Source organism: Mirounga angustirostris, unplaced genomic scaffold (assembly GCF_029215605.1).
Source record: "Mirounga angustirostris isolate CCGP_5_RB_7025 unplaced genomic scaffold, mMirAng1.0.hap1 SCAF_2, whole genome shotgun sequence".
Classification (NCBI taxonomy): Eukaryota; Metazoa; Chordata; class Mammalia; order Carnivora; family Phocidae; genus Mirounga; species Mirounga angustirostris.
In genome coordinates, this window is record NW_026991710.1 from 41,618,511 (window position 1) to 41,644,469 (window position 25,959).

Below are 25,959 nucleotides of genomic sequence, written 5' to 3' on the forward strand. Positions count from 1 at the left end.
TCATTCTAGCCCTCCCTCCCAAACCCCAGATGTTCATCTATCCAGCTGCCTTCTCAGTACCTCCACTTGGATGTCTGGAAGACTCCTCAAACTTAGCACCTCCCGAACTCAACTCCTGATCTTCCCTCCTCTCGATCAAGGGCAATTCCATCTTCCAGGTGCTTGGATCAAAATCCTTGGACTAAATCCTTGACTCCTATTTCTCTCCTACCCCACACTCGAGTCACAACCCATGGGAAATCCTACCAGCGTGACCTTCACAACATGTCTAGAATTGGACCACTCAGTCACCTTCGCTACTCCCACCCTGGCCAGACTCACTATGACCTCCCGCAGCAGAGACCCCTCACCAGGGTCCCTGTTTCTACCCATGAACCTTGTTGTCTATTCTTAACACAGCAGCCAGAGTGATTTTCACAAAATGTGAGACATCATGTCACTCCCCTGCTCAGAACTTTGCGAGGGCTCCTCCTCACTCCACACATAAAAAAAGGCCCCACCTGCTCTGCTTCCCGACCCCCTGCAAGACCTACGTGGCCTGCACCTGCCACCCCGCTGATGTCACCCTCTCCTATCCTCCGTCTCAAGCCCTTGGTGCTGCCTGCACTGCCCGTTGCTTGGAACGGAGTCTCCGGGCACGCTCCCACTTAGAGCCATTCTCCTGTTATCCCCTGGGCTAACCCTCTCGCCCCCTTCAAGTCTTCGCTCAACTGTCACCTCACTAGTGTCTATTCTGATTACCCTTCTTAAAATTCCAACCCGAGCCCTCTGAATTCCTGGAAATCCTTACTCGGCTCTGCTTTATCCCCCAAACCATGCTCCTTGCCGTCCAATATACTTTACAGTAACTTTTTAAATATGTCTGTTTGTGTTTATGCTGGTTATTGTCTGTCTCCTCCCTCCCCGGACTAGAACGTGAGCTCCACGAGGACCATGACCTTCATCTGTTTGTGCACCCCAAGTGCCGGGAAGGGAGGCCGGCAGCCAGAGGACCCTCAGAAGTGTTTGCTGAGAGAATTGAATCACAAGCGGAAGAATCTGGATGATGATCACGAACTGCCATTTGCAGGCCTAAGCTCTTTATCTCATTTAATCCTCAAAATGGCCACATGACATACATTTATCTCCTCTACTTTTCGGAAGTCTGAGGAATATCACATGACTGGAGGGTGACAGAGCCAAGCTGTGAACCCAGAGTCTGCACGTCCAATTTCCCCACTATTCTCATACATTCCTGGAGTGAGTATGAATTGGTGCAGCTTTTCTACAGGGTAATTCAGCCTTATATATGAACAGCTTTACAAATACTCATACCCTTTATTCCAGAGAACGGATCACAGATACGCCCAAAGGCCTATCTACACCATTGTTTGTATGGGTGACGCATAGCGGTGAACTGATTTTTTAAAAATCATGGTATTTTCATTCAATGGAAGACTATGTAGCCAATGCTGATGGAAGAGTGTATGATGACATGACAAAACCTCCCCAGCAAACATTCAGAAGAAACAACAAGGACAACATACCAGGACACACAATTGTAGACACATGATGATGCCCCAATTTTTAAAAATTACATTATTTATGCTGGAAGGATGACACCAGAAAGTTAATAGTGGTTCTCCCTAAAGGTGTGACCATGGGTGATTTTTATTTTCTCTGTACATTTCTGTGTAACTTTGTGTGTGTGTGTGTGTGTGTGTGTAACTTTTTATTTTTATTTTTATTTTATTTTTATTTTTATTATTTTTTTTTAGAGAGAGTGGGGGGGGTGGGCGCAGAGGAAAAGGGAGAGAGAGAATCTTTTTTTTTTTTTTTAAAGATTTATTTATTCATTTGAGAGAGCGAGAATGAGAGAGAGTACATGAAAAGGGGCAGGGTCAGAGGGAGAAGCAGGCTCCTCGCCGAGCAGGGAGCCCGATGCGGGACTCGATCCCGGGACTCCAGGATCATGACCTGAGCCAAAGGCAGTTGCTTAACCAACTGAGCCACCCAGGCACCCTGTGTGTAACTTTTTAAAATAGGAAAGAAGTTATTTTTAAAAGGAACCTCTCCCTCAACATTAAAATGTACCTTTCTATTTATATGATACATTAATAAGTTTTATGACAAAATTAAACATACCTGAATAGCTGAAATGAAGATGAGGTCCCTATGAAACACTGAATGGGTTCTAAGTCAACAACTATATTTCATATATCCAAGATTAAAGTAGTTTCACTGTATTACAATGTCTTTATCCAGATCAACTGTACTGAACCATTTCATTTAAGTACACTAGATTTTCCAAGTTTTAGTAAGGTTTAGTTTTTCTTTTTCTTTGGAGCTATCCCCCCAAATAGGCATTATGTTCTATTTCTCTTTGGAGCACTTGGATCTCTTGACTTGGAGTGAAGTATCTCATTCCATAGCACAAAGTACCTTGATAAGTTGTTTCAAGAACACTGCAAGTATAACATATTTAGACTGTGTCATCACATTAAGAAATTACTGTACTAAAGTGCATTCCAAAGCAATTGCTACATATGTAAGTTTCTCTTTTAACTTCATTCCTGGAGAATTGTATTTTTTAAAGTCTATCTTGGAGAATATAATTTTTTTTTCTGATTGCAAGCTATTTTAAGAGCTGTCAGAAATCTATATAATGCAAGGAAGTACCGTGGGGGTTTCTTAACATCAAAAATAAGGACAATAGTTAACTTACTAAACAGAGAGGGGAAAGGACTCATTTAGATTTGCTCATGAAACAACTTGAAAGATTCAAAAAGGATAATGTTCCCAGATTAATGATCATGCAATTCGAAGTGACTTTTTAAATATATAATTCCTGAAGCCCAGATAGAATCTTAACGTTTTTCTGGGTTTAAAGATGAAATGTTTCAAAGGACTGGGGGTGAAACGTATTAAAAGAGAGGCTGGGAATAGAATGGAAGAGCTGACAGAAGGTGCCACATGGTGGGAACACACACACAGGAGTTCACACATATCCACTCCTGCACAGATGCATGCACACACATGCACACACATTCATACATGCACACGTGCATGCATGCACACACACCCAAGTATTCACACAACCTCTACAGCAAACTGGGTTCAGTTCTGAGAACTTGAATATGAGCCAAATCCCTACTCAAGGGAGTGAGTTCAGCACAGGTCAATGTAACCTAAGAGAAAGGGACAGCTATTGAAGAAAGAACATAAGTGCCATCAACTTCAAAACTGGGGACAAAGGTGCCTGCCTGGCTCATTCAGTAGAGCCTGCAACTCTTGATTTCGGGGTCTTGAGTTTGAGGACCATGTTGGGTCTAGAGTTTACTTAAAACAAACAAACAAACAAACAAACAATGGCTGCAAAACTCCACACCAGGAATACAGGATATTCCAGAGCATCACAGGGCTGTCCACAGGGATAAGAGAAGAAAAGTAATTAATATGTGAGAACCCAGTGGACCAGGGATCATCAGCGAAATGCCTGGCCAGAGCCGGAAGCCTGATGGTCACCTACCACAGCTCGATTTCCACCCACATGGTCTTACTGCTTCCTGTGCTGTCTGCCCAACTGTTCGCACCTCCGCAGGCCATCCCCCCCAGCCTTCAGCAGCTAGAACTGCCTTCCTCCGAGACCTCTCTCACCGGGCGACTGTCGGGAGCAGTCCAGCCAGGCCATCAGGTTTTCTAATCCCGCAAGGGAAGGAAGGGCCCACCAGGGTCCTCTCAGAGCCCCTGCCTGCAACCCACCGATCAAGGCATTTTCGCCTCCACGAGGGTGTTTTCATACCCATTTCACTCTCGGGGAAACAGGCTTATCCTGGGTCACCCAGCTAAGAAGCAGTAGCATTAGGATTTAAAGTTAATTTTGCTTTTCTCCAAGACTGAAATGCTTTAAATCACACCATCATGGCACAAAGGAGTTCTAGTCCTAATGGTACATGTTGACAATTTTTCATGAAATGTGGCTTTTAGACCTTTAACAAATGGGGCAAGAATTTCTGACAGAAGCTGGTTTTAGAAACCCTGGTTCTTTTTTTTTTTTTAATTTTTTTGTTATGTTAATCACCATACATTACATCATTAGTTTTTGATGTAGTGTTCCATGATTCATTGTTTGTGCATAACACCCAGTGCTCCATGCAGAACGTGCCCTCTTTAATACCCATCACCAGTCTAACTCATCCTCCCACCCCCCTCCCCTCTAGAACCCTCAGTTTGTTTTTCAGAGTCCATCGTCTCTCATGATTCATCTCCCCCTCCGATTTCCCCCCTTCATTCTTCCCCTCCTGCTATCTTCTTTTTTTTTTTTTAACATATATTGCATTATTTGTTTCAGAGGTACAGATCTGTGATTCAACAGCCTTGCACAATTCACAGCGCTCACCATAGCACATACCCTCCCCAATGTCTATCACCCAGCCACCCCATCCCTCCCCACCCGCCACTCCAGCAACCCTCAGTTTGTTTCCTGAGATTAAGAATTCCTCATATCAGTGAGGTCGTATGATACATGTCTTTCTCTGATTGACTTATTTCGCTCAACATAACACCCTACAGTTCCATCCATGTCGTTGCAAATGGCAAGATCTCATTCCTTTTGATGGCTGCATAATATTCCATTGTATATGTATACCACATCTTCTTTATCCATTCATCCGTCAATGGACATCTTGGCTCTTTCCACAGTTTGGCTATTGTGGACATTGCTGCTATAAACATCGGGGTGCACGTACCCCTTCGGATCCCTACATTTGTGTCTTTGGGGTAAATACCCAGTAGTGCAATTGCTGGGTCATAGGGTAGCTCTATTTTCAACTTTTTGAGGAACCTCCATACTGTTTTCCAGAGTGGCTGCACCAGCTTGCATTCCCACCAACAGTGTAGGAGGGTTCCCCTTTCTCTGCATCCCCGCCAACATCTGTCATTTACTGACTTGTTAATTTTAGCCATTCTGACTGGTGTGAGGTGGTATCTCATTGAGGTTTTGATTTGGATTTCCCTGATGCCGAGCGATCCTGAGCACTTTTTCATGTGTCTGTTGGCCATTTGGATGTCTTCTTTAGAAAAATGTCTGTTCATGTCTTCTGCCCATTTCTTGATTGGATTCTTTGTTCTTTGGGTGTTGAGTTTGATAAGTTCTTTATAGATTTTGGATACTAGCCCTTTATCTGATATGTCATTTGCAAATATTTTCTCCCATTCTGTCGGTTGTCTTTCGGTTTTGTTGACTGTTTCTTTTGCTGCGCAAAAGCTTTTTATCTTGATGAAGTCCCAATAGTTCATTTTTGCCCTTGCTTCCCTTGCCTTTGGCCATGTTTCTAGGAAGAAGTTGCTGCGGCTGAGGTTGAAGAGGTTGCTGCCTGTGTTCTCCTTTAGGATTTTGATGGACGCCTGTCTCACATTGAGGTCTTTCTACCATTTTGAGTCTATTTTTGTGTGTGGTGTAAGAAAATGGTCCAGTTTCATTCTTCTGCATGTGGCTGTCCAATTTTCCCAACACCATTTGTTGAAGAGACTGTCTTTTTTCCATTGGACATTCTTTCCTGCTTTGTCAAAGATTAGTTGACCATAGAGTTGAGGGTCCATTTCTGGGCTCTGTATTCTGTTCCATTGATCTATGTGTCTGTTTTTGTGCCAGTACCATACTGTCTTGATGATGACAGCTTTGTAGTAGAGCTGGAAGCCCGGAATTGTGATGCCGCCAGCTTTGCTTTTCTTTTTTAACATACCTCTGGCTATTCGGGGTCTTTTCTGGTTCCATACAAATTTTAGGATTATTTGTTCCATTTCTTTGAAAAAAGTTGATGGTATTTTGATGGGGATTGCATTGAATGTATAGATTGCTCTAGGTAGCATTGACATCTTCACAATATTAATTCTTCCAACCCATGAGCATGGAACATTTTTCCATTTCTTTGTGTCTTCCTCAATTTCTTTCATGAGTATGTTATAGTTTTCTGATTACAGATCCTTTGCCTCTTTGGTTAGATTTATTCCTAGGTATCTTATGGTTTTGGGTGCAGTTGTAAATGGGATCAACTCCTTAATTTCTCTTTCTTCTGTCTTGTTGTTGGTGTATAGGAATGCCACTGATTTCTGTGCATTGATTTTACATCCTGCCACTTTACTGAACTCCTGTATGAGTTCTAGCAGTTTTGGGGTGGAGTCTTTTGGGTTTTCCACATAAAGTATCATATCGTCTGTGGAGTGAGAATTTGACTTCTTCTTTGCTGATTTGGATGCCTTTTATTTCTTTTTGTTGTCTGATTGCTGTGGCTAGGACTTCTAATACTATGTTGAATAGCAGTGGTGATAGTGGACATCCCTGCCATGTTCCTGACCTTAGGGGAAAAGCTCTCAGTTTTTCCCCATCGAGAATGATATTTGCTGTAGGTTTTTCATGGATGGCTTTTATGATATTGAGGTATGTACCCTCTATCCCTATACTCTGAAGAGTTTTGATCAAGAAAGGATGCTGTACTTTGTCAAATGCTTTTTCTGCATCTATTGAGAGGATCATATGATTCTTGTTCTTTCTTTTATTAATGTATTGTATCACATTGATTGATTTGTGGATGTTGAACCAAGCTGGCAGCCCAGGGATAAATCCCACTTGGTCGTGGTGAATAATCCTTTTCATGTACTGTTGGATCCTATTGGCTAATATTTTGGGGAGAATTTTTGCATCCATGTTCATCAAGGATATTGGTCTGTAATTCTCCTTTTTGATGGGGTCTTTGTCTGGTTTTGGGATCAAGGTAATGGTGGCCTCATAAAACGAGTTTGGAAGTTTTCCTTCCATTTCTATTTTTTGGAACAGTTTTAGAAGAATAGGTATTAATTCTTCTTCAAATGTTTGGTAGAATTCCCCTGGGAAACCATCTGGCCCTGGGCTTTTGTTTATGGGAGATTTTTGATGACTGCTTCAATTTCCTTAGTGGTTATAGGTCTGTTCAGGTTTTCTATTTCTTCCTGGTTCAGTTTTGGTAGTTGATACATCTCTAGGAATGCATCCATTTCTTCCAGGTTTTCTAATTTGCTGGCATAGAGTTGCTCATAGTATATTCTTATAGTTGTTTGTATTTCTTTGGTGTTGGTTGTGTTCTCTCCTCTTTCATTCATGATTTTGTTGATTTGGGTCATTTCTCTTTTCTTTTTGATAAGTCTGCCCAGGGGCTTATCAATCTTGTTAATTCTTTCAAAGAACCAGCTCCTAGTTTCGTTGATCTGTTCTACTGTTCTTCTGGTTTCTATTTCATTGATTTCTGCTCTGATCTTTATTATTTCTCTTCTCCTGCTGGGTTTAGGCTTTATTTGCTGTTTTTTCTCTAGCTCCTTTAGGTGTTGGGTTAGGTTATGTATTTGAGACCTTTCTTGTTTCTTGAGAAAGGCTTGTATTGCTATATACTTTCCTCTTAGGACTGCCTTTGCTGCATCCCGAAGATTTTGAACAGTTGTGTTTTCATTTTCATTGGTTTCCATGAATTTTTTAAATTCTTCTTTAATTTCCTGGTTGACCCATTCATTCTTTAGTAGGATGCTCTTTAGCCTCCATGTATTTGAGTTCTTTTCGACTTTCCTCTTGTGATTGAGTTCCAGTTTCAAAGCATTGTGGTCTGAAAATATGCAGGGAATGATCCCAATCTTTTGGTACCGGTTGAGACCTGATTTGGGACCTAGGATGTGATCTATTCTGGAGAATGTTCCATGGGCACTAGAGAAGAATGTGTATTCCATTGCTTTGGGATGGCATGTTCTGAATATGTCTGTGAAGTCCATTTGGTCCAGTGTGTCATTTAAAGTCTTTATTTCCTTGTTGATCTTTTGCTTAGATGATCTGTCCATTTCAGTGAGGGGGGTGTTAAAGTCCCCCACTATTATTGTATTGTTGTCGATGTGTTTCTTTGCTTTGGTTATTAATTGGCTTATATAATTGGCTGCTCCCATGTTAGGGGCATAGATATTTACAATTGTTAGATCTTCTTGTTGGATAGACCCTTTAAGTAGGATATAGTGTCCTTCCTCATCTCTTATTACAGTCTTTGGTTTAAAATTTAATTTGTCTGATATAAGGATTGCCATCCCAGCTTTCTTTTGATGTCCATTAGCATGGTAAATGGTTTTCCACCCCCTCACTTTCAATCTGGGGGTGTCTTTGGGTCTAAAATGAGTCTCTTGCAGACAGCATATCGTTGGGTCTTGTTTTTTAATCCAATCTGATAGCCTGTGTCTTTTGATTGGGGGCATTTAGCCCATTTACATTCAGGGTAACTATTGAAAGACAGGAATTTAGTGCCATTGTATTGTCTGTAAGGTGACTGTTACTGTGTATTGTCTGTGTTCCTTTCTGGCCTATGTTGCTTTTAGGCTCTCTCTTTGCTTAGAGGACCCCTTTCAATATTTCTTGTAGGGCTGCTTTCGTGTTTGCAAATTCTTTTAGTTTTTGTTTGTCCTGGAAGCTTTTTATCTCTCCTATTTTCAGTGACAACCTGGCTGGATATTGTATTCTTGGCTGCATATTTTTCTTGTTTAGTGCTCTGAATATATCATGCCAGTCCTTTCTGGCCTGCCAGGTCTCTGTGGATAGGTCTGTTGCCAATCTAATGTTTCTACCCTTGTAGGTTACATATCTCTTCTCCCGAGCTGCTTTCAGGATTTTCTCTTTGTCTCTGAGACTCGTAAGTTTTACTATTAGATGTCGGGGTGTTGACCTATTTTTATTGATTTTGAGAGGGGTTCTCTGTGCTTCCTGGATTTTGATGCCTGTTTCCCTCCCCAAATTAGGGAAGTTCTCTGCTATAATTTGCTCCAATATACCTTCTGCCCCTTTCTCCCTTTCTTCTTCTTCTGAGATCCCAATTATTCTAATGTTGTTTCATCTTATGGTATCGCTTATCTCTCGAATTCTGCCTTCGTGATCCAGTAGTTGTTTCTCTCTCTTTTTCTCAGTTTCTTTATTTTCCATCATTTGGTCTTCTATATCACTGATTCTCTCTTCTGCCTCATTTTTGATTGCACCTCATTAATAGCCTTTTTGATTTTGACTTGGTTAGATTTTAGTTCTTTTATTTCTCCAGAAAGCGTTTCTCTAATAACTTCCATGCTTTTTTCAAGCCCAGCTAGTATCTATAAAATCATGATTCTGAACTCTAGGTTCAACATCATACTAATGTCCGTATTGAATAGGTCCCTGGCAGTTGGTATTACCTCTTGTTCTTTTTGTTGAGGTGATTTTTTTTCCGTCTTGTCATTTTGTCCAGAGGAGAATAGATGAATGAGAGAACAAAATGCTAACAGGGTAACAATGTCCCCAGAAAATATACTCTAAACAAATCAGAAAAGACCTTCCAGAAAGTGGTTGCTTTTCTGTTCAGAGAGTTGTTGCTATTCTTTTCTTCGATCTCCTGTTGAGTTCGTAGGTGTTCAGAATGTTTTGATCCCTATCCAGCTGAATTCCTGAGACCAGATGAAATCTAGGTCTCCTACCCCTCTGCCATCTTGCTCTGCCCCCCAGAAACCCTGGTTCTTAAGTTTTCTCTTTCTTTCTCTCCCTTTTGTCCATTCATTCCTTTCCTCCATCTCTCCCTTGATCTTTTCTTTCTTCTAACCCCAAAGGAAGCCTTTAGCTCCTTTCTCATCATGTCCAGCCTGTCATCTCTGCCAGCAGCCAGTGACAGTTTGGTTGCATGTCAAGTGTGGCCCCCTGGCAAGTCCCCTTGCCATGCCCCTTCTGCACAGTCCGGGCACTCCTGCCATCCACTGTGTGCATGTTCTAGTAAGTAGTAGCTGATTATGCCCCATACCACACATCTCAGGAGGCAAAGCCAGGGACCCAGGGCATCTCCGCAGTTCCTGCTGCACCCTTTCTGGATCTTACTTTCTTGCAATGGGCTGGAGTCCCGGGCTTTTCATTTTTCTTACCCCTGTGAGGGAAAAAAAAAAAAAAGAGAGAAAAAATATTCAGATGGGTGGATGCAGGACCTGGACCCTTCCATGCGAGGACCCTTAAAGAAGCAGTGGAAAATTGAACACATGCTTTAATTTTTTATTTTTGTTTTCTGTTTCAAGGCTTGTGTTTTTCAACAGAACAAAGTATTCTCCATGGAAACAATGTTTGTGGGGATAAAAGATGAGAATGAAGGTCATAACTGGCCCGTGGTAAGGAAGTGTGAGCAGAAGAAAGGATGACCTGGATCACACCAGGGGCCCAGCTCTCCAGACAGGGGTGTGGCAGGGACAGGTGTGGGCCTGGCTTCTGTCATCCTCTGATCTCTTATGTGAGGCTGCCTTTTGCTCTAAAATCTGCTGGAACCTAAAATGAAACACCTGAGCCATAAAATAGGTGGGCTGAATTTCAGGAAAGCCCACCCAGCCATCCTTACTAACGGTGACTGCAGCTCTGTTTGTAAATAAATTAGGAGGGTCAAACTGATGGATCAAAAGGGAGTAATTCTAAAGCAGTAATATTTGTGTGTGCATGTGTGTGTGTGTGTGTGGCATATACTATTTCAGACACATTCAATTGATTTGAATCAGAGACATCAGACTCAGTTCAGGTGTTGCTTCCTCCAGGAAGCCTTCCCTGACTGCTTCTGGCATGGCCTCCAGGGTGGGTTAGGCTATCCTTTCGTGTACACAACCACTCAGTGTACCCAGCAACATGTCCTTACCAGTTTGTGAACTCCTTGCAAATTAGGACTGTGTCTTTTTTGTCTCTACAACAGCAACACCCAGTCCAGAGCCTGGCACATAGTAGGCCTTTAAGACTTGTGTGCTGAATTGGAAGCGAGGCATCTTACAACTTTAGGTAGTTGGAGGCAAGGTAATTAGTGGTTTATGTTCAAGGGTTATGGAGCCAGACTTCTTGGGACAGATCCTGCTATTAGCCTGGAGTAACTGTGGCCTCTTAGACCCCAATTTCCCTATCTGGAAAATGGAGGGGTGACTGGTATCCACCTCTTTGGACTGTTGAGTGTTGAATGAGATAATTATTTAAAGAGCTTAGCCTAGAGTCTGCTGCTTAGCTTAGTAGGCACTTCATAAACAATAGCTAATCGTATTATATTATTTGGTAGAGGGAGCTTTTCAGCACAAGAACAAATGGACCCTAGTTCTGTCTCTACTTTGCCTCTAATCCAGATTCGAGAGACCAACTCATCCAAAATCCTGCTTCTATGTGACACGTGAACACATCCAGCTTTACTGGAAACTATATTCCAGTCATTTATTTCAGGAATCTGAGCTCTGTGACCAAAGGCCCATAGCTGCCACCTGCTCAAGGAGCCGGTCAGGTGAACTTTGGCATTTCTGAGGAAGCTGATGACATCAGCCTAGTTCTGTGCACTTAAGGACTTCTTGCTGGTTGCCAGGTTACAGGATGAACATCGGAAAGACAGAGGTTTGTTTATTTCCAAATCTTTAGTTTACAGGTTAGATAAAATGAATATCCTCCCTAAAACTGATTACTTCTATCCCTGCTAAGCCCTTTTATTATGACAGCCTCACTAGTTAACAGAACACTTTTATGAGATGGGCAGGATAACCTCCCTTTGCAGATGAAGAATTGAAGGCCCAGAGAAGTTAAAGGAATTCTCAAGGTCATGCAGAGAACAGTTGTGTGTGTTGGAGGGACCCTGTAGAACTTGGGACCCTTGACGATGAAACCAGTGTCCTATTTTATAATACATCTTGGCATAGCAGAGACTGTTTATCCATTCTCCCTGTCTGCCTTTATAATAAAGTATCCAATTTTTAACTAGGCACATAGACACCTTCCCTGCACTAGTCTCCCTAGGAGACAAGTTTGGTTACATGATTAAGTGATTCAGTTCCGGCCAGGGAGAGTTGGTGGAAGTGACGTGTATCCTGAAAGGGAGAAAAACATCTCCTCCCTCCTCCTTTTGGTCCACTGCCATGTGGATGTGAAGGTTGGAGTTCAAGCAGCCATCTTGAACCATGAGGTAGAGATAAACTGTGTTCTGAGGTTGGCAGATGGAAGACAGAAGGCTCTAATCCCTAAAACTGTGGATGGGCATCTTCACCTCTGATGGATTACACAAAACTTAGTACAATGTGAGAGAAACATATATTTTTACCTAGTTTAATAGAGTGTTATTTTGGGTTTCTGTCACTTGTAGCTGAACCTAACCTAAATAAAACAAGTGTTTTTCTTTTGTACCAAGAAAAAAAAAAAAACCCAGATTACTCAGTGAGGGCTGCCAGGCCCTACATGACCCATCCCTGGCTTACCTCTTCAACCTCATTTTGCACCCATCTTCCTTTTCCTCCCTATACTTTAACCCCACTCTTATTTCTCACATGCTGCTCCTTCTGCTTAGAATGCTATTCACCTGGATAACTCCTGCTCGCTACTGGGGTCTCAGTCTATGTGCTCCATTTTTAGAGAGACATTCCTTGACCAAACTCCTTTTATTCTTTTCCTTTCCCGTTGTTCTTTTCCCTGATAGCTTTTAACTGTGGAAATATAGATCTTATTGCATGGTTATTTGTTTACTGTCTTCTTTGCCTACTAGATGCTAGCTCTGAGGACGGAGGAGCCCTCAACACTAGCCCTGGCTGTACACAGCACTCACCTGTGGCAGACCATTGTTTCCAAAGATGTTGGCAACAATATTTCCCAACCCCCCCGCCCACCCTTTGCAGTGTGGCTTGCCACTCTCCCATCAAGAGGTGGAGTCTATTTCTCTGCCTCTTAGAATCTGGGTAGGCCTTGTGAAAGCTTTCACTCATAAAATGTGGCAGAAGTGACACAGTACCTATTCCAAATGTGCCCTTACCTGGCTCAGGCCCTTCTGCTTTCCACCTTCGGAAGCCAGTTGCCATGTAAGAAGTGCACGGACCCTGTGGACACCATGCTGTGCAAAGCCCAAGCCAAGTGGAAGAAGGCTTGGAGGGTAAAACACTACATGAAGAGAGAGGGAAAGTCCACGGAGCACCAAGGCTCCTGCTATAGGAGGGAGCCCTTGGGGGTTCAGCCCAGATGAGCCTTTGGATGACTCCAGGCCCAGCCACGGTCCACTGGCAACCATAAGAATCTCGAAGCAAGAACTTCCCAGCTAGCAATGGATAATGTGAACACCGGCACAGAGTAGGCAGTCAGTAAATATTTGTTGAATGGATGATGGCTGGATTTCATTCTTTTCATTATTTGATTGTTAGAGCTAAAGATCCACAGTAATTCTGCAGAATGCCTTCCAGGGTGGAGCTCTGGCGGTGGCCCAAGCTATCCTTACTGGAGGCTTGTGGTTTAATCCTTGCAAGACAAATGCAAACAGAAGTAGGAGTAGACCCAGGAGTTAAGGACACAGCATGAGAGGAAAGAGTCAGGGAGTCAGCAGGCTGTCATTGGTTTATTTGTTTGCCATGGCATGTGCCGTCTTTAAATCCCCATCAACACAGCTAAAATCTCTGAACAAAGAGTAAGATGGGCAGGAAGTGAGACAGGTCAAGAGATGCAAAAAGATGGAGGTAGGACATAGCATGAGAGATTGTATACTGCTGTCTCTGGGCAGTGGGGTTATAGGCAATTTAAAACACTTTCTTCCTGGTGGGCACCTGGCTGGCTCAGTTGGTAGGGCATGTAACTCTTGATCTTGGGGTCAAAACAAACAAACAAACAAACAAACCCAACCCACTTTTTCCTTTTGCTCATCCAAATTTTCTAAACGTCCTTCAAAACATTTCCTACTGCTTTATTAAAAATAAGAAATAAACTTTTATTTAAAGTCTTCAGTTGTGGGGAACCTGGGTGGCTCAGTCAGTTAAGAGTCTGCCTTTGGCTCAGGTCATGATCCCAGGGTCCTGGGATCGAGTCCCACATTGGGCTCCCTGCTCAGTGGGGAGCCTGCTTCTCCCTCTCCCTCTGCCTGCCACTCCCCCTGCTTGTGCTCTCTTACTCTCTCTCCCTTAAATAAAGAAATAAAATCTTAAAAAAAAATAAAGTCTTCAGTTGTGCTATGAACTTTATAGAAGGCGGAAACAACCAAACCAAACTGAAATAAGATAATGCAACCAAACAAAAACCTAACCTCCCAAACTGCATTCTTAGCAACCAGTGATTGTATTTTTTTAGTCTTAAAGGCCATTATTTCAGGAAATAAAGAAATGAGTATCTCCCAGAGTAACTTATAGAGGACAAAGAGGGTGAGCATGAGTGGGCTGCCAAGGGGGTGGCAGTCATCTAGAAACCAGGAGCAGAGCTTTCTCCCATTTTTAGCTTCCCCTGGAATATTTTATTTGTTCCACTTGGGTCATCGATGCCTCAGCTAGCAGCATCTTGGATTCATCAAACCCTCTGATTTATGAATATCTAGCATTAAGTTGTTCTTTGGAAACTATTTTTGGTCAATATACTCATTGGTGTGATTAATTACATTTTATTAAGAGACCAGAATTTATTCTCTGGAAGTGTAACCTTTTCTAATTTGGAGGGGAGCAATTTTCAGCTCAGCCAGCTCAGGAACTATTTCACACTGAATCACCAGTAGAGAATCACTGCTCCCAAAGGCGGCAGCTCAGGATTTGGAAATCTGATGAGGAAAAAAAAAAAAGTTAAAAACTAGATAAGTAAACATGGGAAGGGAATAACTCTGCTTTTCCAATTAGGATCTCCCAGGGTCCTCCTAAGGACATTCATTCAATAGGTATTTATTGACTTCTGCTTGTATGCCAGTAGCTAGCTGGGCCACTGGTTTCCCATAACATGTGGCATTCCTTCATTCATTTATTCAGTAAGAGATTAGTAAGCACCTACTATGTGCCAAGCATCACTATAGGTCTAGATTCTTGTGTTACATCAATGAACAAAACTTATATTCTAGTGGGAGATTACATTCTAGTGGGAGGGGAGAATAACAATAAACCTATACATAAGCAAATGATATAGTATGTTAGAAGGTTTCAAGTCACTAGAAAATAAGAACAGGGAAGAGGCATCAGAAGGACCACGTGTGTGCACACACATAACTTTGCAGTTATTAAATAGAGTGGTATAGTGGGTTGAATAATGGTCCCCCAAGAGGTATGTCCAAGTCCCAACCCCTGGAATTTGTGAAAGTGACCATATTTGGTAAAAGGGTCTTTGCAGATGTAATTCAGTTAAGCATCTTGTATTAGGATTCTCCAGAGAAACAGAATCAGTAGGATAGATAGATAGATAGATAGATAGATAGATAGATAGATAGGAGATTTATTGTAGGAATTGGCCCATGCAGTTATGGAGGCCAAGAAGTTCCATGATCTCTATCTGCAAGCTGGAGAACCAGGAAAGATGGTGATGTAATTCAGTCTAAGTCCTAAGGCCTGAGAATCAAGAGGCTAATGGTATAAATCCTGATGGAGTCCAGAAACCCAAGCACCAGATGCGACAAATTTCAAGGGCAGAAGACGGATGTCTCAGCTCAAGCAGAGAAAAAGCAAATCTGCCATTTCTCTGCATTTTTGTTCTATTTGGGCTTTCAGTGGATTGGATGATGCCCACTGGTGTTGGAGAGGGCCCTCTGCTTTATTGAGTCTACCAATACAAATGGTAATCTCTTCCAGAAACATCCTCATGGACATGCCTAGAAATGATGTTTTACCAGCTCTCTGAGCATCCCTGAGCCCAATCAGGTTGATGCAAAAAATTAACTATCACAGGTCTTGAGATGAGATCATCCTGAATTATCCAGGTGGGCCACAAATCCAATGACAGATTGGCTTAGAAGAGGAAAGGCAGAGGGAGGTATGAGATACACAGACAGATAAAAAGTCCACAAGCAGAGGTTGGCAGCCCCAAGCCAAGGAATGCTTGCAGCCTCCAGAAGCTGGAAGACACAAGGAAGGATTCTTCCCTATAGCCTGTGGAAGAAGTGTGGACCTGTCCACACCTTGGCTTTGGACTTCTGGTCCCACAGACTAATAGAAAAAAGATGTCTGTTGTTTTTAAGCCACCCAGGTTGTGGTAATTTGTAGTCCTAGGAAATGAACGTAGATGGTCAGAGTAGTTTTCATAGAGAAGTGGTATTTGAGGAAGTCTTAAAGGAGATAGGAAATCAGCTGTGTAAATATTGAGGGGAGAGCTGTCTGGGCATAGTGAATGGCCTGCTATCAGGGGAGGGTGCCTGGTGTGGGGAGTGACATGGAGGCCAGAGTGGCTGAGACAGGAGGTGTGAAAGGGAGAGGAGTAGGGGGAGACAAGGATAAAGAAGTAACAGAGAAACCAAAGGAAGCTGACAGAGCCTGCAGGGCCTCTTAGGGTGTTGTAAGACAAAACTTTGGAATAAAGGTGCATGTGGAATTAACTATAAAAACACCACTATTGAGTTTCTTTTACGTGACTAGTAATGTGGCAGGATCTTCAGGTACACAATCTCAGCTATTCCTCACCAGGCCCTCATGAGGAAGGTTTCATTCCCTTAACTCAATGGATGGAAAACTCTACACTACCCATATACTGTTGCATAACTAGAGAGTGGTCAACCTGAACCCCAGAGCCAGTCTCCTCTGCCTCAAAGCCCACACTCTTTCTGCCCCATCACACAGCCTTACAAGCACATGCACAATAAAGGAATAGAAAGAAAATTCTTGTCTGTTAAAGGACATGTACAAAAAAACTACAGCTAGCATCATACTTAATGATGAAAGAGTGAATACTTTTGGGTGGGAGGATGGGTTAGCCTGGTGATGGGTATTGAGGAGGGCACATTCTGCATGGAGCACTGGGTGTTATGCACAAACAATGAATCATGGAACACTACATCTAAAACTAATGATGTAATGTATGGAGATTAACATAAGAATAAAAAAATTTTTTTTAAAAAGTGAATACTTTCCTCTCAGACTGAGAACAAGGCAAGGTTTTTCAAGCTCTATATTCTCTCCTCTCCACCCCCAACCTCTGTATTCTTGTTCAGCATTACACTGGAAATCATAGCCAGTGCATTAAGGCAAGAAAAAGAAATGAAGAAATACAGATTGGAAAGGAAGAAATAAAACTATCCCTGTTTGCAGATTACATGAAAATCCAAGGAATCTGATTTTTTTTTTTTTAATTCAAAAACTCAGAAGTGAGTTTGGTAAGATTGCAGAATACAAAGTCAACACCAAACTTCAATTGTATTTCTATATACTAGAAATGAACAATTGAAAACCAAAATTTAAAACAAATAGTACTTATAATAGTTACCTCCCAAATTAAATACTTAGTTATAACTCTAACAAGACATATATAGGATTTGTATGATGAACACTAATGGATGAGAAAGAAAATCAAAGAAGACCTAAAGAAACAGAGAAACATACCATGTTCATGGATTGGAAGGCTTTCCAACTGTAATGATGTCAATTTTCCCCAGATTGATTTAATGTCATTCCAATCAAAATCTTAACTGAATTTTAAAAATAGATATAGATAAGCTGCTTTTAGACTTTATATGGAAATGTGAAGGAATAAAATAATCAAAACAATTTTGGAAAAAAGAGAATAAATTTGGAGGCATCATACTACACAATTTTAACACTTATTCTAAAATCTATAATCATCAAAGCAGTGAAGCAATTAGCAATGTGTCTATTTCCAAAGTGATGGACACATAGATCAAGAAAACAGAATAGAAAGTCTAGAGGTAGGGATGCCTGGGTGGCTCAGTAGTTAAGCATCTGCCTTCAGCTCAGGTCATGATCCCAGGGTCCTGGGATCGAGTCCCACATCGGGCTTCTTGCTCAGTGAGGAGCCTGCTTCTCCCTTTCCCTCTGCTGTTCCCCCTGCTTGTGCTCTCTCTCTCTGACAAATAAATAAATAAATAAATCTTAAAAAAAAAAAAAGAAAGTCTAGAGGTAGACCCACACAAATATGGCCAATTGGTTTTTTGCAAAGCTAATTCAATAGAGAAAGAATAGTTTTTCAACAAATGTGGTTTGGATAATTGGACATCTATATGACACCCCAAAATAAAAATAAAGTGAAACTCAACCTAACCCTCACGGCTTATACAAAAATAAACTCCAAATGGTCATAAATGTAAATGTAAAACATAAGACTATAAAGTTAGACTCCAGTGGAATGAAGTCACAGAATGAACTGGAAATCATGTCCTTTTTGACCACTATATTAAAAAAAAGAGGGACATTTAACAAAAAGGGAGTATCTCCTTTAATTTGGAGGGACAAAAGGGAATGGAAGAAAAAAAGGATGCTAGGAAAGAAATTGGTGACTCATATGAAGGAATGTGGTCTGAAGGATCTACTAGGGAACACAATCCCCCAGAATAGCAGTGTATTGACAGTCAGGCTTTGAACCCAGGCTCATTCATTCATTTGTTCAACAGCTATTTATCAAGCCCTCCTGTATCTGAGATGCTACATATGTAATGGTCAAGAAAATAGACACCATGTTCTGTAGGTCATGAAGATTACACTGAGGTGGGAAAAATAGACTTGAAACCAATAAACACACTAATAAATAAATTTGTGATAAATGGTATGGAAGAAAACAACAGGCATCCTCCTACAAAAAAGAAGAAGGGAGACCTACTTTAGGCTGAGTGGGTGTCAAGGCAGGTCTTCTCAAGGAAGAGTCAGAGAAGGATGAGTAGGAAAAAGCCAGGACAGGACTGATGGGGAGAGGCTCCATGCCAGGCCTCAGGAGGAATGAGCTGGGTGAACACAAGGAACAGAAAGAAGGCTGGGTAAATGGTGGAGGGTAAGGGAGAGAGTAGCATGATATAGTTCTGGAGAGGACATTGAAGAGTTTTTATGCAAGGTAGTGACATGATTCAGGGCACATGCAAGAGATAACAGTGGCCATGTATGAAAAGTGGTCTGGCCCAGGTAAGGAGGAGAGCAGGATAAATAGCCAGAGAGTCTTTACAGTGGTCCATGGTAGCCTAATAGGTGGGATGTCAGTGGAGAGGAAAAAAATGAACAGGTTTGAGAGAGATTTTTGGAAGTATTTGTGTGAACTCTATGAAAATTTCAATATTTGGTTGTTTTTTATTTATAAAAGTGATAATTTCATGTAGCTTGGTCTAAAAGAATTGACGGGACTTGGTAATGGATTAGATTTGGAGGGTGAGGAAGAGGGAGATATCAAGAGTGGCCCCCATGTTTCTGGCTTTAGCAACAGAGTATATGGAAATGCCCTTTACCAAGATGGGGAAGACTGGAGGGACAACAGGGATTGGGGTTATGGATGTGGGTAGAAGAAGTTCAGTTTACAGATGTGGGGTTGAAGTTATCTGGGTAATCTCTAAAGAGAGACGTCACTGTGGCAGTACATTTGAGTGCTCAGGAGAGTTCTGGCTGAGAGACATCTGTAGGATTTCAGCATATTAGGTGATGATACTTAAAGACATGGAAGTAGAGGGGCGCCTGGGTGGCTCAGTCATTAAGCGTCTGCCTTCGGCTCAGGTCATGGTCCCAGGGTCCTGGGGTCGAGCCCTGCATCGGGCTCCCTGCTCTGCGGGAAGCCTGCTTCTCCTCTCCCACTCCCCCTGCTTGTGTTCCCTCTCTCGCTGTGCCTCTATCTGTCAAATAAATAAATAAAATCTTAAAAAAAAAAAAGACATGGAAGTAGATATGCTCTGGGAGAAAGTTCAGAGTGAGAAGAGAAGGGCCCAGGAGCGCCAGTATTTAGAGACTAGGGAAAGGAGGAGGAGCAGTAAGAACATGGAGAAGGGGTCAGAGGCATAGGAAGAAAACCGGGAGAGTTCAAGGCTGCCAAGAGAGGAGCAGGTAAACAAAAAAGAAAGAATGATTAATTGTGCTGAATGCTGTTGGGGGGAGGGTGGTGGTGTCTAGCAAGATGAGATATTGATTATTCATAATTTAAAATCCAGGTTGAGAAAATGTGTCAGCTACTTTTTTCAAAGAACAACTTCAAAAACAGATTTCACTGTACATAAAAAAACCAGAATCATTACCATCACAGAGAGGGAGTCCTGCAATTGGCATAAAGGGATATAATAATATGAACACCTACAATGATTTCACTTTGTGCCAGGCACTGATTTAAGTATATGTATATTCACTCACGTAGTCCTCACAACCCCCTTGGAGGTAGGCAGCATTACCCCCAATTTACAAAAAGGGCAAAGATGAACTCACCCCGCACCACAGGGCTAAATGTGGGGGACCTGGGATTGAATCTGGGAATTCTGACTCTGAGGTTAGTGCTGTTAAGTACTATACTCTCATCAATGGTTGATGATGACAGATGGACAGAGATTCCTCAACAAACCCGAAAGCTCTTATTTGAAAAGAATTACAGAGTATCACAGTTAATGTAAATAGACAGCTGCCGAAGGTGAAACAGTTTTCAGTTGTGAATTAGTGCATTTGTGTGTGTGCATGTGCATGTGTGTTTAAATTTCTCTAATCTTGAGCAGATCTTCTGCCGTATGTGGCAACTTGTTCCGTGATAGCTACAACAATATCTCCCATCCAGCCTGCCCTTTCCCTCCCCTTGAATCTGGGCTGCACTTGGTAACTTGCTCCAACCAATTAGAATATGGTGGAAACCACATCTAGAACTTCCAAGGCCAGGCCTTAAGATGCTTTTTAGCTTCTGCTTTCACTTGGGGAAAGCAACCATCATGCAGGGAGCTTGAGGCTCTGCTGGAGAGAGAGGCCCTAGAGAACCAGACGGAATGAATCCAGAGAGGCCACAGGGAGAAGATCCAAGGCATCCCAGCTGATAGGCAGCACTGAGGTCCCAAACAGCTGGGTGATGCCATTTTGGACCTTCCAGCCCAGATGCACCGTCAGCTGAATGCAACTGCAAGAATGAACTAGCTAACACCATGGGAAGAAGAGTCTTCATGCTGAGCCCTGCCCAGATTCCTAACCTACAGCATCACCAGCAATAATGAAGAGTTTTTGTTGTAAGTAACTAGGTGCTGGGTGGTTTGTTATGCAGCAATACCTAATTGATAAACTCTATCCGAATCCTCTCTCTGTTCCTGAGGAGTGTTAGAGGTCAAGAGAGAGCCTTGTACTTTGACTCACAAATCTGCCAGACCTGGAAGGCCTTGGATGAGGACCTTATCTGTCTCTACTTGGCCTCAGTTACCCAATAAAGAAGATCGAGTTCCAGTAAAAGCTCCTCGTGACACTAAAATGTTATCAATGCATTTCTTCGGATAATGTAGTTATAGGTAATTTCCTGCATTGGTTCAATTTTTTTAGAATGAGTAAAAACCGCTTCAGTAATGAGGAAAGATACAGTACATAGCTCTCTTCTGTAACTGTGGAAGCCACTGTTCCTCCTGGGGTGTCCTGTCCCTCAGCAGAATAGCCTTGAGTTCTCCACCTGGCGGCTGCTCTCTCCAAGTGAAAGTAGCCAGTTGGTGGGCTGCACAGAAGCCGCTCTCAATCCTTTTCATCTGTCCTGTTGCGCCTTAAAGAGCCAGATACTCATTTTCCTCGTGTCCTTGCAGCTGGTGGGGGGGAGCAGGCAACAAAGTACCATCCAGTAAGATACACAGGCAAGTGTGCTGAGCGGTTTTTGGACAGGAGAAGGAAAGAAAGAAGGAGAGAAAGAGAGAGAGAGAGAAAAAGAGAGAGAGAGGGAGGGAGGGAGGAAGGAAGGAAGGAAGGAAGGAAGGAAGGAAGGAAGGAAGGAAGGAAGGAAGGAAGGAAGGGAGAGAGTGATAGGAAGGAAGGGAGGAAGGAAGAGAAAAAGAACTATACCAGAGATTTTTTTTCCCCCCTCTCCTCCCTCTGCTCCTTGCCTTTGGACTTGGTCACATGAAACTGTGATGTTCTGGAGGTCCTGCAGCAATCTTGTAACCATGAGGCAACATGTTCATTAAAAAAAAAAAAAGTCTGCTTAAAAAGACAAAAACAAGGAAGAAGGCCCCTGGCTTCTTGATATTATCACTGGCTGCAGAACCAACCCCGAGACCAACTGTTGACTACTTGTTAACTAATGACAAATGTATTTATGGCAGCTGAAAGCATTCTTAGATCACACAATAACCCTGTGGGTATTTAACATTTTCTTACTAGTACTTAGTTTTTCCATGCAGCCAAATGTTCTACTGTAAATTAATCCTTTTCCTTTTTATTTTGTCTCAGTGGAGATGAAGACTTGTTGGTTCCCCATCTTTGCATAATTAAGCCTGTTAGACATGTGATGGCTATTGTAAACTCATCACAATCCAGTTTATGGAATCTATTTGCCTATCTTCAGCTGTGATGGTGAAATGTCATTACTCTGTCAAATCCTGGTGGTTTTGGCAGAAGTGGGTGTGTGGCATGTGTCCTGTTGTTTTCCTTCTTGGCCTCATGGCATCATACCCTCATTAGCCACCATACCCCCCATATGGGAAGACATATGCAGGAAGGCTGTGGGTCTGCACAATCCTATCAAAAGCAAAGACAAGGAAAAATTCAGGTGAGTCTCAGCCACATGACTTAGACCAGTTTTCTGTTTTTATTTTAACTTTGTATTATGGCAATTTAAAACATATGCAAAAATGGACAAACCCCCATGTACCTAGCACTCAGCTTTAACAATGAATAATTCATGATCTTTTTTTCTGTATACTCCTACCCACTTAACTCCTTCTCATATTATTTTGAAGTAAATCCAGACATCATATAATTTCATCTACATACATTTCAGTTTGCATCTCTGAAAGCTAATGAGTCTTTTAAAAGTGTAACAACATTACTAGCATACTTAAAAATAATTCCTTAATATCATCAAATATCCAGTCAGTGGATATTTCATATTTCATATTTCTACCAACTACCTTTTAAAAATTGGTTGTATTCTATATAATTTTTTTTTAACTTGGCACAAAAGAACACATCCTCATGGAAGAACTTTTGCAAAACATGAAAAAGCAGAGAAGAAAATCTAGGCTCACCCATAATCCCTGGATCCAATGCCAGTCTATCTGGTGCCATGCATGATTAGAAAAAGATGGACCTTCCCAGCAGGCACAGCCCTGAGCCAAGATGTCAGCCACGGCTTGTTCTCTCAAGGGTATGCCCTTGTGCCTTGCAGAACCAGACCATTGCACTTCCACAGCCCTGAGTAGATTATCAGTGTCTACATTTTGGAGTACAGCCTTTCAGATTTTCTATGGGTATATATGTAACTTTTACATCATTGTTTTCATACTGTACATTCTGTTTTGTATGCAGCTTTTTTCACTTAATAGAAGACCATAAACATTTTCCCATGTCATTAAATTTGCTTCCAAAGCATGACTTTCTGTGGCTGCACAGGGGTACCATAATCGATTTAAGCAGTGGCCAATTGTTTAGGCCAATTGCCCTTGGAGTGTGGTTCTTGTCTTCAGTAGATAAAAAACTCAGGCAAGAACATTATGTCTTTCTTGGGAGAAACATTAAAACACATGGGGGAGTTTCTGCACATGCATTGCATGATCATGAGGTTTTAAATTGGTTCCACCCGTTGGTTTGGGAAGAAAGCAAAGGTATGGTTCCACTTAGTTCAACTTGTGCCTTGAGGGGCAGGGAGAACAGTCCCTTGACATGTTTAGATTCCTAGGAATTCCATAGTAAACAAGAAGCTTCAGTGAAGAGCAGTGAGGCAATTAAATGGAACATGTTTATTGGGACAGTCACTCCCAAAGTTATGCAACCAGGAGATTTGGGGTTTGGGCAACCAATCTCAGCCAATGTCTGAGGTTAACAGAAGGCAGCAGGCTTAAGGGTTCTCTTGGATTGGTTTTGTTGGGTTTTAGGGCATGAACACAGCCATCCTTGGATGCAAACCACCAACTGATGCCTTGTGAGCAATATCATCACATACTCAAGGAGTTGGCCAGTGGATTCTCAGAAAATTGCCAGCTCATAATCTCCATCTCTTGAGAATTAGGATAAACATTAAGGTTAATTGCAAAGCACCCATTTGCCCAAATCCACAACCCACAGTCAGCCCTAAGCCTGAGCCCTAAGCCTAGAGCCTACACTAGCTCTTATCTTTACTGAATCCACTGAACTAAATGATTCAGGTTAATGGAGTCACTGGGGCAGGGTGAGGTCAGAGGGCAGATGTAAACTAGAAATTCCTAACCCCAGAGGCCACTCCCCATGGGTCACAGAGTTTGGTAAGTGCCTTGAAATTCTTCAGATGGGTAGGCCACTTAAATGCAAATGATCAATGTTATATGTTGGGCAGCCTAGAGAAGGATTTAGAAGGAAAGTCCCCCTGATTTTACGTCAACTCATAAAGTTTAAACATTGATAAAGAGCCCATATCATTGGGCCTTGATGGAAGGCATGTCTCAGGATAAGAGAAGGCACAGAGTCTGGGGTCCTTCCGAAAGATGCCTTGCACATGACCTGCTAGGTATTCTGAAGTCCTAAACCTGTAATTGAGCCATCTCTCATTAGCTTCCAAGGAATGACATTTTCATCCAGAATTTCACCCAGTTCTTGTATCAGAAATGCTACTGGATGGTGTGTTGCTTTCCTGGGGCTGCTATGACAGCATAGCATAAACTGGATGACTTAAAGCAACAGAAATATATGCTCGCATAGTCCTGGAGTTTGGAAGTGTGAAATCAAGGTCCTGTCTCGAAGCCTCACAGGAGGACCCTTCCCTGTCCCTTCCAGCTTGGGGTGACTTCATGCTGGTGTTCCTTGGCCTGTGACTGCTTACCTCTGATCTCCATCTCATCTCCCCAAGGCCATCTTCACTCTGTGTGTGTGGCTGGGTCCACATTTCCCTCCTCTTATAGGAAACCAGTCGTACTGAATTAGGGTCCACCCTGATGACCTCAACTCAACTTGATTACATCGACAAAGATTCTATTTCCAAATAAGGTCATATTCATAGGTGCCAGAGGTTAGGACTTCAACATATCTTTTGGGGGACACAATTCAACCCATAACGGATAGAGAGTCAAAGGTCTGAGATCACAGACCCAGTTTTATCACAATTGTTGTGTGATCCTGAGCAGGTCACGTAGCATCCCTGGGCCCCAGGTGCCCTCATCTGTCCCCTAGGAGCCCTTGGGGTCTGCAGATTCCATGTAGTTTGAACAAGAGCCTCATTTGTTTCCAATCAGTCAGAGAATATACTCAGAGCAGAAAGGGTCTGCCAGTGTGGAAGGAGCCTCACAACTCAGAGGCAATATCAGGACCGGGGTAGCGTGTCATGGCTTCCTATCATGGCAGATGGGGTATGTTGAATGGGGAAGGAAGGGCGCAGGATCCCTCCAGCAGTGCCTGGCAGGGCCTCTCTGGTGCAAGCCGCCAGGCCCCCAACTAAAGAGCAATCAGCCAAATGGCCCTGCTCCTTCCTCCCGGTACCACAGCTTGCCAACCCCCCTGGGGACAGCATTGGTGATCATTCGTCCTAAAACCCAATAAGCACAGTTGGTGGCCCTTGGCTTCCCCAGCTCGTCACGAAGCCAGCATTAACAGGTGAGACCCTCCACGCTCGGACGACTCAGTGTAATCCATCCAGAGGAAATATGGCTCCCCTTAGCCCAGCTTAAATATTTAGACAGCCACAGTGCCTGTGTGCTCTGAATGCAAAGCCTGGGAGTAGGTGAGAGCGTTTTAGCTCTGGTGAGACTGAAGGAACCTGACATGTTATTGAGTTGGGGGCCGCCGGAGGTGAAGCCAGGCAGTTACACATTCCAGGAATGCGGATGTGGTGCTCCCAGTGTGTATCTGAGGCTGACAGGGTCTGACAGTCCCCATCTGGGAACGATAACCTGCGAGCAGCAGAGCAGGCCGTGAGGAGGAGGGCTGTTCTGCCTCCCGCCTCTGCCCCGTCTTCTTTCCTTCTTTCCCTCTGCTCTGAGCTCCCAGGGAGCCGGGGAGGTCGTGGGGAAGTGCCTGTCCCCCCCAGTTTGGGCTGCGCAGGAACCTTGGGGAAGGCAGGCTGGGGGGGTCGGCTCACCGAATGCTTGCAATTCCAGGAGCAGCAGGCTGAGGACAGAATCCATTTCCCCCCCTCCGGGAGACCCGGATGGAATG

The 25,959-nt window shown here is 42.8% G+C and overlaps 1 protein-coding gene across 6 annotated transcripts in view; it reads left to right on the forward strand.

Annotated features, from left to right (window-relative positions):
- LOC123848574 (putative uncharacterized protein DANCR) overlaps positions 1–21,025 on the forward strand; it is a 70,049-nt gene extending 49,024 nt beyond the window's left edge. Inside the window, exons 7-8 of one of the 6 annotated variants that reach the window (XM_064584478.1) lie at positions 913–1,239; positions 1,327–1,743. The gene's annotated coding sequence lies outside the window, so the exon portion shown is untranslated. Of the gene's footprint in view, positions 1–912; positions 1,749–20,740 lie in introns of those variants that run through there. The other 5 variants (XM_064584484.1, XM_064584483.1, XM_064584479.1 and 2 more) reach the window with 5 other exon arrangements.
- Positions 21,026–25,959: the final 4,934 nt, after the last annotated feature.